This window comes from Macrosteles quadrilineatus, unplaced genomic scaffold (genome assembly GCF_028750875.1).
Source record: "Macrosteles quadrilineatus isolate MER2022 unplaced genomic scaffold, UCM_ALF_1.0 Scaffold_1__1_contigs__length_201487025, whole genome shotgun sequence".
NCBI lineage: Eukaryota > Metazoa > Arthropoda > Insecta > Hemiptera > Cicadellidae > Macrosteles > Macrosteles quadrilineatus.
Window position 1 is genome coordinate 183,879,133 of NW_026542594.1, and position 13,390 is coordinate 183,892,522.

A 13,390-nucleotide genomic window follows, 5' to 3' on the forward strand; every position below is an offset into this window, starting at 1 on the left:
CTGTCAATGTATGTAATAAGTTTGTATTCGATGAAAATTAATTCATTTATACAGTTACAAATGGATTGCTGCAATGAATTACTGTAATTCATTTAATTTAAATTTAGTTTTGAGTCAAACGACAGCAATTTTGGTTAAGTAATTCATATAGCCTATGTTTATGTGGTAATGGTAATGTGTAGTATTTATTTACTTATAGATATGAGTAGAAGTATTTAAAATAATGGTTTTAAAAATTTTACCCTCCCTGTTGCAGCAGACCTAAGTACTCGCGTTAAGCTAATGTTAAATCCTACTAATATTATAATTGAGAAAGTTTGGATGTATGGATGTATGTTTGTGACAAGTAGGCTAAACGCGAAAAATACTTGTCGGATTGGGCTGAAATTTCGTATGATGATAGCTCACATTCCCGATTAACATATAGACGCATTCTTATCTCAAAAATCCTATCGGGCTCCGCCCCAGGAGTAATCATATTTAAAAGGAATAAAAGAATTTTGTCAGCTATTTCAACTACACAAGTTGGTTCTATGATATTGAATAGGTAGCATTAAAAAGTTACTAAGTTTACCAACAGGGTGCAGTACTATTATTTTTTTACATTTTTGACATCTATCCTATAAAGGCCATAAAGGATATGTTTTAAAAGGCTTATGTGTAACTATTTTATCGACAGATGTAAAGATCAAAATGTTTCTATTTCGTGTTCTCTTCCCGTTGCAAAGCACGGGTACAACAGCTAGTAGGGAATAAATGTGATATTTTTAAGAAGACATTTTAGTGTATTGTTATCTTTACAGTCATCTCGTGGTATCAATTTAGGTGGAGTAAAAAGCAGACAACATGTAGATAGTAAGCACATTTTAAACCAGTCAACCAAAACATACTAATAGGTTTGCAAAATGGATATGGGTGATTGATTATTATGATAAACCAAAATATGAACGACAAAGAATATAATTACCATGGTAGGTATCCAAAATATTGTTTGGAGGCATAAGGATTGCAATATAATTGGTGTTATATTTGTCTCAGCATAGGTAATTTGAAGGGAGGTGCCTTATCTTTATTTTGCACTCAACATTCACATTGGCCTTTCCTTTGGAATTGTGCTTACTGGATTTTGAAGTCATCAAGACTACTATAACCATTACTACTAGGTAGTACTTCTTTACAGTGGTGGATTACCCATTAGGCACGATAGGCAACTGCCTAGGGGCCGCAGAAAAAAAATCAAAATAAAATAAAATTGTAGAAAAAGCTTAAAAAACTAACAAATTTTAAGCCAGTTCCTTAAAATTTCCCTCCTATACCCCCCAGTAGATCTTGCCACCCCAGTTAAAAGTCTGAAAAGATGCTCATAGGGGGGGGGGGGCAAGTTTACATGTGCCTAGGGGTCGCTGAGGTCATAATCCGCAATTGCTTCTTTACTTCTAGTACCAGTCCAGTAGTACTAGTGGTGGTGCTGTAGTACTCTCCAACCACACGTTATCAGGCTCATTCACTACCTACTTTTTAAATTTAGACATAGTAAATTTAAGTTTACATTGTACTTAAAAGCCCAAACCAAACTAAGTACAAATTTTAGAAACAACATTTTTTTACGTTTCTTTGCTTTAAAACTACTTGTTATTAACAACTGTGTGTCAAATTTAAGTTAAACTACTATCCTCATAGGGGAAATTATCAATATTACAAGATGTAGTTATAGGATTATTAAAAGACTAGCCAGTTACTGTATTGTGTGAATGCAGCTACGATCCTCATTTTGCTAATAGTGCTAAGATTTTAAGGTGTAATCAATTATGTAAAAAATCATTCATGCACGATAAAGAAAAGTTTAATTGAGACCCACATTTTTGAGATCAGATAAATTTATCAAAAAAACTTAAAATATATAACTAGCACAAGATCTTAAAAGTAAGTATGAATTAGAACAACAATATATCATGTTATCAATCATTGCGTCATTATGTAGCAAAATACAAAATCATGTAGTTAACAACGTATGTGGAAACTATATTCTCAATTCTCATATTTCACACTTTAAAAATGATAACGTCATTTATCGTTTAGCTCATCCCTATTTATATGTACATTACAGATTTTCAATAATCCCCACATTTCTCATATCAAGAGCTCTAGAAATTTGACATTTTATATTACACACTTATAACAAATCTCTTGAAGTATTGTCCAATTTCCTCCATCATATAACACTATCATGTTACTCTTCACAACTACAAAATCATTTAGTTAAGGCACTGAAAAATATCATAGTACCAGATATTATACTCCGTTCTAAAAAATTAATCATTTTGAGGGGAAGCAATTTGATCCCCTCCATAATACCCCAACTTTGTAGCAACAGCCGACAGCTGTAATATACATTACAAAAGAAATTAAAAATTGGTGGGGAACTAAGGAAACCCCAAAATTTTTGAACGGATCCCGGCGCAATAAGACCTAAACCTCAAAATCTGAAGTGAAAAGCAAAATTTTGACCCCAAACTGTTCAAGAGTCCCCGTATTTTATGGTTAACATATTTTAAAAGTTACACAATTATCAGGGTCCGGTTTGGGAGGGAGAGGGGGTTAAAATGTTAAAATCTGTAGTTTTGGAGTTTTATGAAATGTCTTGATAACAAAAATGTGTTGTAGATTATTTTTGTAAATGACATGTTTTGCATTAAACCAAAAAGTTATCAATTTAAAAAAAATCTAAAACTAAAAATTTTTCAGCTTTAATCCTCCCTCCCCGCAAAAATCTGAAGATTCAAAATGGTGTAGCTTTTTACCATACAATACAGGAACAACAGTTTTGCGTCATAAGTTACCTTTAACTTTGAAAGTTGAGGTTACGCCATTTTTTTATTCACTAATTATCGCAAGGTACTATTAGATACTCAACAATTACAGCTTACCTATTACCTGTTCACAGAGAAGGTTAACATTTTAACCACATCCTTAAGAATCTAATCAAATACATAACATAACAGATTGTTCAAGTTTTATCCTGATTGATGAGGCTGGTATTCTACCCGGCTGAGTGAGGAAAAACTGGAATGTCAAACTCCATACACACAAAGCTTAAACATTGAAACAAAATTTGAACAAGTTTTATGTCAGATTTAATGAAATGTACCTCAGAAGATTTTACTCCTTGCATTCAAAAAATGTTAACTCATAGTTAAAATTTCCTTCATGCATAACCTTATATAAGGCACATTGTGGAATCTTCATGCAATGATTTTCATCATCTGTGTTACTTTTCCAACCCTTTTCACAACACTCTACAACAGAAGCCTTTAATGTAGAAACATATAAATACTCATTTTTTTTTCAATCTTAACTCTTAAAATATATTCATTTTCCAACTTGCCAATTGGAGTTGCTTCAAAAGTAAATTTAAAATGTTCCTGGTTTAAATTATTAGTTAGGGTAATCCAGAATACCTTGTCAAACTTAAAGATGAGAAGATGTTCTATATGGTAATTTTTAGGATTAAAGTTTTTCAAAGTAAACAACATAGATGACTTTGATCCGTACTTAAAAATTTTATTACAATGTTCTTTCTCATAGTGATCCATCAGTTTTATCAAAGGAGTCACAGTGTTGCAATCGCTTTGCCTACACTCTGCAGGTCTGAAGCCACAAAAGTCTTCATGGTCACTCCCGGGCTTCAGAATGTCTTCACAACCATCTTCATGGTACTTACACTGACGAGGAAGGGCTTCCAGAAAGTTGTTTAAACTTACAGGATCTAAACACACGGTGTGTAAATGGACCTTCGCAAGTCGGGCAATTCTTTAACTTTTCGCAGCAGCAGTTACAAACCCCATGGCCTCTGCTGCATGTCTTAAATGGAATTTGGATTGTGTCCAGACACACTGAACATTCTACAATCTTTTGCAGAGATGACGTGATGTTCTTCAATGTAGTTTTAGAATTTTCCTAGAAATAAAATGAAAATTATGGTATCATATATTTTACTATAATTAGTCATTCTAACAAATGCATGGCTTAATAATTTTTAAATGTTTTCAAACACAAAAACCTTTAACAGCAAAAAGAAATCAACAGTTTCAGCAATCTGACACATACTTTCTACCATTGTGTAACTATGATAGTAGTTGGAATAACTATGATATTTTATATGGAAAAAAGTTTAATAACTTTCGAACAGTAATTTTTACAGCAATGGGTGGTTGCACTATGTTGATAAGAATTTAAGGACCATGAAATGCTAATTTCAATCAAACCCGGTTTTTTTTCAAAAATAACATTTTCTCTTATTTTATGGGTTTTATGGGGAAACACTATAATTTAGAATAACTTTTTAACCGTAGTTTCAAAAGAATGGGAGCTCTACCATTTTGTTCACAATTTAAAGGACTATAACATACTATTTTTTTTTTCAAAATCGTTCGGGTCAATCACAGGTGTAGTCCGTAGGTCTGTACACACAGAGTACATCACTTCAAACTATTTTGCGTCAAGAGGGACCCAAAACGGATATATCCACTTAAAATACAAACTCAAAAATTTTGACGTAAACAATACTTTCTCCATTGCATAGGGGAAGAAAGTAAAAAGCTGTTTTTAACTCAAGGCGATGAAACATTCATTTACATTCCTTGCAAGTTAAGTAGTTATCCTCCTATGTAGCAGGAATTCAAAAATTTTTATTCATTAATGCGATGGCAGAGTTATATTGAAGTAGACATTTGGGACTATTGGATACTAAAGTAGACATCCCATCTATATGGACCAGCTGCCACCAATCTGTAGTTGTGTGAAGAAATTCTAGAATTTCCTATAATGTCATAAATTACATTTTCTTCCTTTTTTTTGTTGCTGGTATAGGTTGATCTTGATGGATCATAATAGTTGCTATTGCTAGCAATAAGTCATTTCACTAGCTTGACTTAGTAAAAAGGTTTTATATATTCGTGAGAAACCAGTAATTTGCATCAGTACAATCGGTCAGTGGCTCACATAAACTCTGACGATTTTGATTAAAAAACTGGGGACAACTTGGGACATGGGGATGGAATGTCTAGATTGTATAAAGAGTCAAAGGTAATACCTGTAGCCATTTAATGTAAGTACAGTAGAAACTCGATAGTTCGACACTCCCTATAACTTACAGTGTAGTTTGAAACAGGCCATGGTGATATGACATGTCGACAGCAGTCGATGACGGGTTCGCCGAGGTCAAAAACTAGATCCTTCTTATTGTTTTTGTGCATGCAAAAGGCCAATACTTAAACTACCCCTCTAATTTGCACTTTTTCAAGGAGAAAAGCTGTTGAATATTTACTAGGTCTAACTATTTTATAAATTAAGAAGCCAAAGAATGTACAGTAGAGATGTAAGCTGATTAGGTTATTTATTTTGGTCAAGTTTTATACTATTCATTACATTTGTTTGGCTCATCTCGTGTTTTAAATACTTCCTATCTATAAATGTCCAATATAGGTACTGTACATCCTATAGTTCGACATTTTGATAGTTTATGGTATTACTTATTGTTAAAATAATAATAGTTGTAAAACTCTGTATATTATTTATGTCGACTGTAATGTGTATTGTGTTTGTGTTAAATGTCAACATTTCTACGAAGCCCATCGGGTGGATTTTATAATAAGCATTTGGTCCACCTAAACTTCCGACTGAAGATGGACCTACAGGTTTGAAATTAATATCGGACAACCATAATAAGGATTGCTAAGGTAAGAGTTTACGTTATCTATTTGATTATATAAGCAATCCAGAGGCTGAAATGATTGGTAAAACATCCACTTTTAAAAATTGTTTAACCTGGTTTCAATGTTATACAATCGATTGTTTTAACAGGTTCAAAACTTCATCTATCCTTTTTTTGTTTGAAAAACTCAAGGAAAGACCAAAAACTAGGAGGATACACAGCAACAAGAAAGAACACAAACATTTTGAACATTTCACCAAACTCTTCTTTAATTTAAATTTTCATTTAATAAGTCTATTTATTGCATATATTGAATAAGCAAATAACATGGATCCCTTTGTAATTTATCGGTTTACTGACAAGATGTGAATTCTACTTCAATATCTGCAACAGATTTTATAGGAAACTAAACATAATACCATTTATGGTGACCATAAGATTATTAAATTTTCTCTTCAACAATCACAAGGATAGCAACTCAATCAAGTCTGAATGAAATCTTAATATGATTTAAAAATAGTGCTAGACACAGACACGGATTAACCTTATCAGAAATAAACTCACCGACTCTGCCATGATTTGGACACAATTTTATTTCTTCCACTGGGATTGATAGTATTCTGAATTGGTCAGAAAACACATATAACTTGTAAAGTTAAGGACAGCTTACCAACTTTACTTACCAATGAAGAAGGGCTTATCCAAGGTGAGTTAATAGATAAGGTAAGTGTTGATAGCATAAATTAACACAACTGATAAGTTAAGAGAGAATTACTGGCATCAATATTTTTCAAATATCATAAAGAATGAAATAAATATTCTTCACTTACTACATCTCTTTTCAGTAAAAATGAGATCCATCCAATGTAATCAACTAACATAAACTTAATTTTGAAATTTGTTATCACAATCCTTATGTATCTATAAGTATAAAAGAGGATGTTTGTATATATATATATATTTGTTTGGCAGTGATAAACTCAGACACCGCTGAACCGATTGCCTCGAAACTTGGTACATACGTGTAGAATTTCATGGAATAGGTTTATACACCATCAATTTCGTGATCCGTCCAATCGGCTTCGCCCCAGTGGCTCTGGAGTTTCCCATGTTAACCTTATGAGAAATGGAATTAATGAATCTTAACAGCTGTTTCAATTAAACAAGTTGGTTCTGTTCTATGATGTTGAATAGCATTAAAGTTACATGGATTACCAACAGGGTGCAGCACTATTATTTCTTTTACATTTATGACAACAGCTAATTTGCAACCAAAAGGTGAGTGAGCGTAGCGAACGAACTTCAACCTGGAGGCGAGTTAGAGTAGCGAACGAGCTAACCTGAAGGCAAGTGAGCGTAGTGAACGAGCTAAACTGAAGGCAAGTGAGCGCAGCGAACGTGCTCCAACCTAAAGGTGAGTGAGCGTAGCGAACGAGCTCCAACCTAAAGGTGAGTGAGCGTAGCGAACGAACGTCAACCAGGACGTGATTGAGCCATGCGAACGAGATCATCTTGAAAATTAAACGTAACGGTACTTAAACTATAAATAGTCAAAGGCATTACAACGTCTGCCGGGTTCAGCTAGTCCATATATAAATCCCAAAGTAGGCCTACCGGGCCTACCCATGAACTTACGTGAAGGTGATTTCTACCTAACACTACTCCTCTGTTAGTAATGGATGGATGGATTTTTACAAACGATGTGTCAAAATTAAGTATTTTTTTGTGTAGACGCCCCCTTTCACCAATTCCTGTAATAAAATTCCTCGGGCTTTGTTCCACAGGCCATCAAAATCTCAATGTACTCCTTATGAAGAAAATATTTTGTTTACTTAAATATACGAATTATTTGTATTAATTGCATATGAAAACAGCTGTACAGCATATTAAACACATTGCAACCTACTCCTCCTAATTGATTGATCTCAAAACATGGATCCACCCAAAATAGATAATAAAATTCCAATGAAGTTACAATAAAACACATTTAGGCTCTACAAATAGCCATTACAACAATCTCATTGGGCCATGACAGTGAAACCACACTTTGGTCAAGGTCTCTGATGGGCTAGGCTAGATAACAATTTGGAGAGCAAACATCTCAAATCCAGGGGTTGGCTCGTGCCGGGTATGACACTCTGATAGGCCAATTAACTAAATCTACACAGCACCAATATAGGCTAAATAATATGAGATAGGCCAATAATGAGAGTCAAAATCTAGGCTACAAGTTCCTAGTCTGAAAACAGTCACTTGAATCCAATCAACTCACAATGGTGTGATGGTGGTTGGAAACTGATAATGAGTTTTTGAAGTGCCAACCAAAGTTGATACTACCAATTTTGCTGAATATTGACTATCTTCCCTCTTTATGCCTCCTTACATTCAATATCCATAGGTATTCTGAATGTCAATTCCACTCTTGAACACTTAAATCACTGGAGACTTGGCTCCCACATCCATCTCTCTCTATATCTTCCACCACAAGCACATTTTCTCCTTTTTCTTTAGCTTTCCTTCCAACAATTACTTCACACCTGGACACTGGACAGTACAAAAGAAATATTTCCTACCTAGACACCATTTAATTTTAAAATATTATTTTTGAATATAGTTTTTCTTCTTCACTAATTATATTTAATTAAATTTTAATATTCTTTTTGAAAATACAGTAATTAATAAATATTGAAAGTAATTTAGCTACAAATCATATATGAGTACATTCATGTTTTATCTCAATATCCCCTCAGAAATGATGGTATGGTGATGAGTCAACAGAACATTATTTCGATAAGATAATGAATGAATGTATGACAACTTAACTAATTTACATAAACAGAACCTTTTTTTATCTAGAATAAACACAAACATTGAAAACATAAATATAACCTGATAAAACATAACAAGAGACGTTAACACAACAAAACATGATTAATAATGTTATTATTACAAACAAACAGTGGTAAAGAACAGAAACAGTGGAAAACATAAAGTGGTTTTGTGTCTATATATTTGTAATGTGTGAGTGTGTGGGAATTAACCATTTCCTATTGTCTATCAGTCTATCACCACTGAACACACAGTCCTCTCATCTTTTATAAAAGTTTATCTTGAGCACTATAATTGTCTTTTAAACAATACGGTCATTTTCACTGAAAGATTGTTTATGCACTTGATTTTCAGAGAACAGAAAAGGGAACTAAACATTTTCGTTGTTCATGGGGGGAAAATACTTCTTGATTGAAGAAATGTGGTATGGACCGAATTCTTCTGGGTTTTCTAAACTACTAATGAAGTATGTCGATGATCCTAACACTCTGCTAATCTTGAATGGTCCTTCATACACTTCAAATAGTTTGGCAGTCTCGCCTTGCGCTAAATTTGAAAGAGGATGATTTCTTATAAGTACTAAATCGCCTGGATGAAAATAAGTTGGATGTGACTTGTTATGATTGTTGGCTATTTTATTACGCTTTTCTTTTATTATATGACATAATATCCCTTCTGTACTAACTTTGTCAAACTTTAACATTTTCTGTGAATCATTTATATTTATTATTATTTGTTCTTGATTGAAATCCATAACAGTTTTCCATGAGCTTAACACGTCCATTCCGAATATAATAGGTCTTACTAAATTGGGTACAATCAACATTTGAATGTTCGTGATTTGATCATCTATGGTGATTGGCAACATTATTATTTTTGATATTTTCTTTGATTTATCATTTACAGCGGTTTTAATACTTGTACCGACAACTGGTAGTTGTTCATGACGGCCAATGTTTATTTGGTTCTCAGAGTACCAATTTTCAGACATACACGTTACGTTTGAACCTGTATCAATAAGAGCATTTACAGAAATATTATTAATTTTAATTTTGATTTCTGGATAATGAATTGGAATTTGTTTTAATGAGCATTGTTCATTAGGACTTGGTTCTTCTGTAAATAGGAATTCTCGGTCACAATAGATATTACATATAGTTTGTTTGTCTTGGTCATCTGGTTTATGATTATTAATTTGCCTACATAATCCGATTTTGTTAACATTTGGCACTGAAGATCTGTGTTCATTTAATTTAGATTCTGATGTTGAGTGTAGGCAATTATTATCGACAGTGCCTAACAGTTTAAAGGTTCTTTAGGATCGTTGGGTTGTGTGACAGTATTATTTGGTCGACTCGGGTTTTGTTCAACTATCATATGGTAAACTTGATTTTGTTCCCTTGTAGGGTATCGTTTTCCATCGTTTTGATTACTTTGTTGTTGACGTGGATTAAATCTGTGTTGGTTTTCTGGTGGTGGTGGATCACCAGGTGGAACTCTGCGATCTTGATGTCTTTCGTAGGATCGATCGTTGGATTGAGGTATTTGACGTGGATAATGGTTGTTTGGAGTATATGCTCTGTTGTCATAATTATTTATATTTGGGTATGATCCCCTCCAATCCTTTTGGTATGAATCTCGGTGGTTTTCGTTTCTCCTCGGATGGTCATTGGTCCTATTTTGTGGATTGTTATTTTGAATTGTCGGTTTTGGTTGGTTTCGGTTCTGTTGTTCTTTGATGTCTTCTCTTAATAATAGAGCTTCGAATTCTTGTATGGTCTTTACATTTTGGACGCGTCGTGCATTTTGGATGAGTTCTTCAAAATGTTCGCACAAGCAATCCACTATTTCTTCTTCATCAAGAGGTGGTGTCAATGATTGTAGTGTGAGGACACGTTCTACGAAGTACTCTGATCGAGACAAATTTCCATTGTTTCGGTATTTTTCAGTTTCTAAACGTTTTTTTATCCCTCGCTGTGTGTCTCGACTCCAGTATTTATTCTCAAACAGGTGTTGGAATTGTTCCCAATTTCTAATGTCGCCTTTTACGAGGTTGAACCAACGTGCAGCGTGATTTTCAAGGCTGGTTTCAATCAGGTCGATGAGAAACTCTATGTTGTCAATATTTGGATCTTTCCTTAGTATACTCTTTTTATAGTATTTTTGCAGCTTAGCAATGAATTCTTTCGGATTATGTCCTCTACCATTGAATTTTGGTAATGTCATATCTGACACGATTCCGGAGTTTCCGTTACATGTAACATAGATATGTTGAGGGGACGATGTTACTTGTCCATGTTTAGTGATATTTTGTTTTATTTTAACAATCTCCTCACTTTGTTTTTGTAGATTCTGTTGAATAGCTGAAATTTCTTGACCTTGATTTTTAATAATGATCAGTGAATTTTGTATTTCATAGTCATTTTGTTTTGATTTTGCTGTTATAAGTTGTTCATGTTCCAACCTGAATTGGTTTATCTGTGAATGAATATCATATTTTTGTTTTTGTATTTCCAAATTCACTTTTTCAAGAGTTTGAGAATTATTTTGGATTATCATGGACTTCATTTCAGATTTTTGTTCTTCTAAGTCTTGGATTAAATTTTCACGTATTTTGATATCACATTCATATATTTCTGTTTTAAACGTTTCTTTCATTGTAAGGATCTCTTTGGAATGTTGAATCTGAGTTATTTGTATCTGATCCGTTTCCTTACGCATGTTTTCTTGGTTAGTTTTAACAGAGGTGATTTTTTCTTCAAGGGAAATCTGGCACTGTTTAATTTCACGCTGAATTTCTGATTTTAAATTATCATTTTGTAATTTTATTTCTGACATTTCAGATTGTATTTCTAATTTTAATTTGTCGTGTTGTGAAATTATTAATGCATTATTCTGTTGAACCATTCGCATTAATTGAAGAATAGAATCATTCATATTTATTTCACTCGCAGCTGTTAGAGGCAGTGATGCGATGTCTGTGACTCCAGTCGTATGTTCATGTTCATTCGATGTCAGTATTGTCAGTGTGGTGGCTTTCATAGTGACGTCACTCACATCAGCTGATTTGTCTGTTTGTTGTTGTGACGATTCATCTCCGCCGTTCTTCTTCTCCTCTATGTCAAGTCCTTCTGCTGTGTCCAGTTCTCGTTCCACCATTCCCTGTGTTCCCATTGGCTGGTGTGAATTCGATGCGGATGTCATGGCGGCGTTGTCTTGTGCGTCTGCTGCTGTGTTGTCTGTTGCTGTTCTAGTGATGCTTTGTGTATGAATGTTTTCTTGTAGATTGTGTTCTTCGTTGTGCTGTGTATTCATGTCGTTTGATTGTATGTTGTTTACGGTATTCACAAAATTATCTTGCTTATTAGCATTTGCTAATTCGCCACAATTATCGTCTGGGTCTGATTCACTGTTGGTATTGTAACGCGAATTATTTTCGGCTGCCTTCCACGATAACTTCGGCTTTGGTCGTAAATTGTACCTTTTGTCATCGTCACTCATATTGATTAAATAAATGATTATTCCCTGTGTTGTTGTATATATTTTTTATTTGTGTATTTGAAGGTTTGTTAGTTGTGTGTTAATTTGGTTACTAGGGCCTATCTTAAATTGTGTAGGTTAGGCCTAGATCAGAATTTTCAATAGCCCCACGTTGGGCGCCATTTGCAACCTACTCCCCTAATTGATTGATCTCAAAACATGGATCCACCCAAAATAGATAATAAAATTCCAATGAAGTTACAATAAAACACATTTAGGCTCTACAAATAGCCATTACAACAATCTCATTGGGCCATGACAGTGAAACCACACTTTGGTCAAGGTCTCTGATGGGCTAGGCTAGATAACAATTTGGAGAGCAAACATCTCAAATCCAGGGGTTGGCTCGTGCCGGGTATGACACTCTGATAGGCCAATTAACTAAATCTACACAGCACCAATATAGGCTAAATAATATGAGATAGGCCAATAATGAGAGTCAAAATCTAGGCTACAAGTTCCTAGTCTGAAAACAGTCACTTGAATCCAATCAACTCACAATGGTGTGATGGTGGTTGGAAACTGATAATGAGTTTTTGAAGTGCCAACCAAAGTTGATACTACCAATTTTGCTGAATATTGACTATCTTCCCTCTTTATGCCTCCTTACATTCAATATCCATAGGTATTCTGAATGTCAATTCCACTCTTGAACACTTAAATCACTGGAGACTTGGCTCCCACATCCATCTCTCTCTATATCTTCCACCACAAGCACATTTTCTCCTTTTTCTTTAGCTTTCCTTCCAACAATTACTTCACACCTGGACACTGGACAGTACAAAAGAAATATTTCCTACCTAGACACCATTTAATTTTAAAATATTATTTTTGAATATAGTTTTTCTTCTTCACTAATTATATTTAATTAAATTTTAATATTCTTTTTGAAAATACAGTAATTAATAAATATTGAAAGTAATTTAGCTACAAATCATATATGAGTACATTCATGTTTTATCTCAACATGATACACACAAGAGCGTATGTTTTCAGTTTCAATAACTGGAGTGGATTGATTACATTATCTTAGAGTTGACTATGTCTTCGAAAATTATGACTGTTATTCATTTTGAAATAATAAAGCCAGTAATACTTTGCAATTACTCGAATAAGAGCAACAGGTGCACTAGTGTTAATATCTGTTCAGCTTTTCTAATACTTTTATACTTTATACTTTTTTATGAAATGGCGACCATACAATGTAGGTATTTTAAGCCAAGTATGGATGGAGATGAGTGTAGGATGAGTGGCGCGATCTTGTAGGGACCTACAGTTTATAGTGGAATCCGAACCACATTTGCCACA

The 13,390-nt window shown here is 33.8% G+C and overlaps 1 long non-coding RNA gene across 1 annotated transcript; it reads right to left on the bottom strand.

Moving 5' to 3' along the window:
* Positions 1-1,825: 1,825 nt before the first annotated feature.
* Positions 1,826-6,390, bottom strand: LOC128983318 (uncharacterized). Its single transcript, XR_008489828.1, has 2 exons — positions 6,278-6,390; positions 1,826-3,957 (listed from the first exon to the last, which is right to left on the bottom strand). It is a non-coding gene; the product is annotated as an uncharacterized LOC128983318 (long non-coding RNA).
* Positions 6,391-13,390: the final 7,000 nt, after the last annotated feature.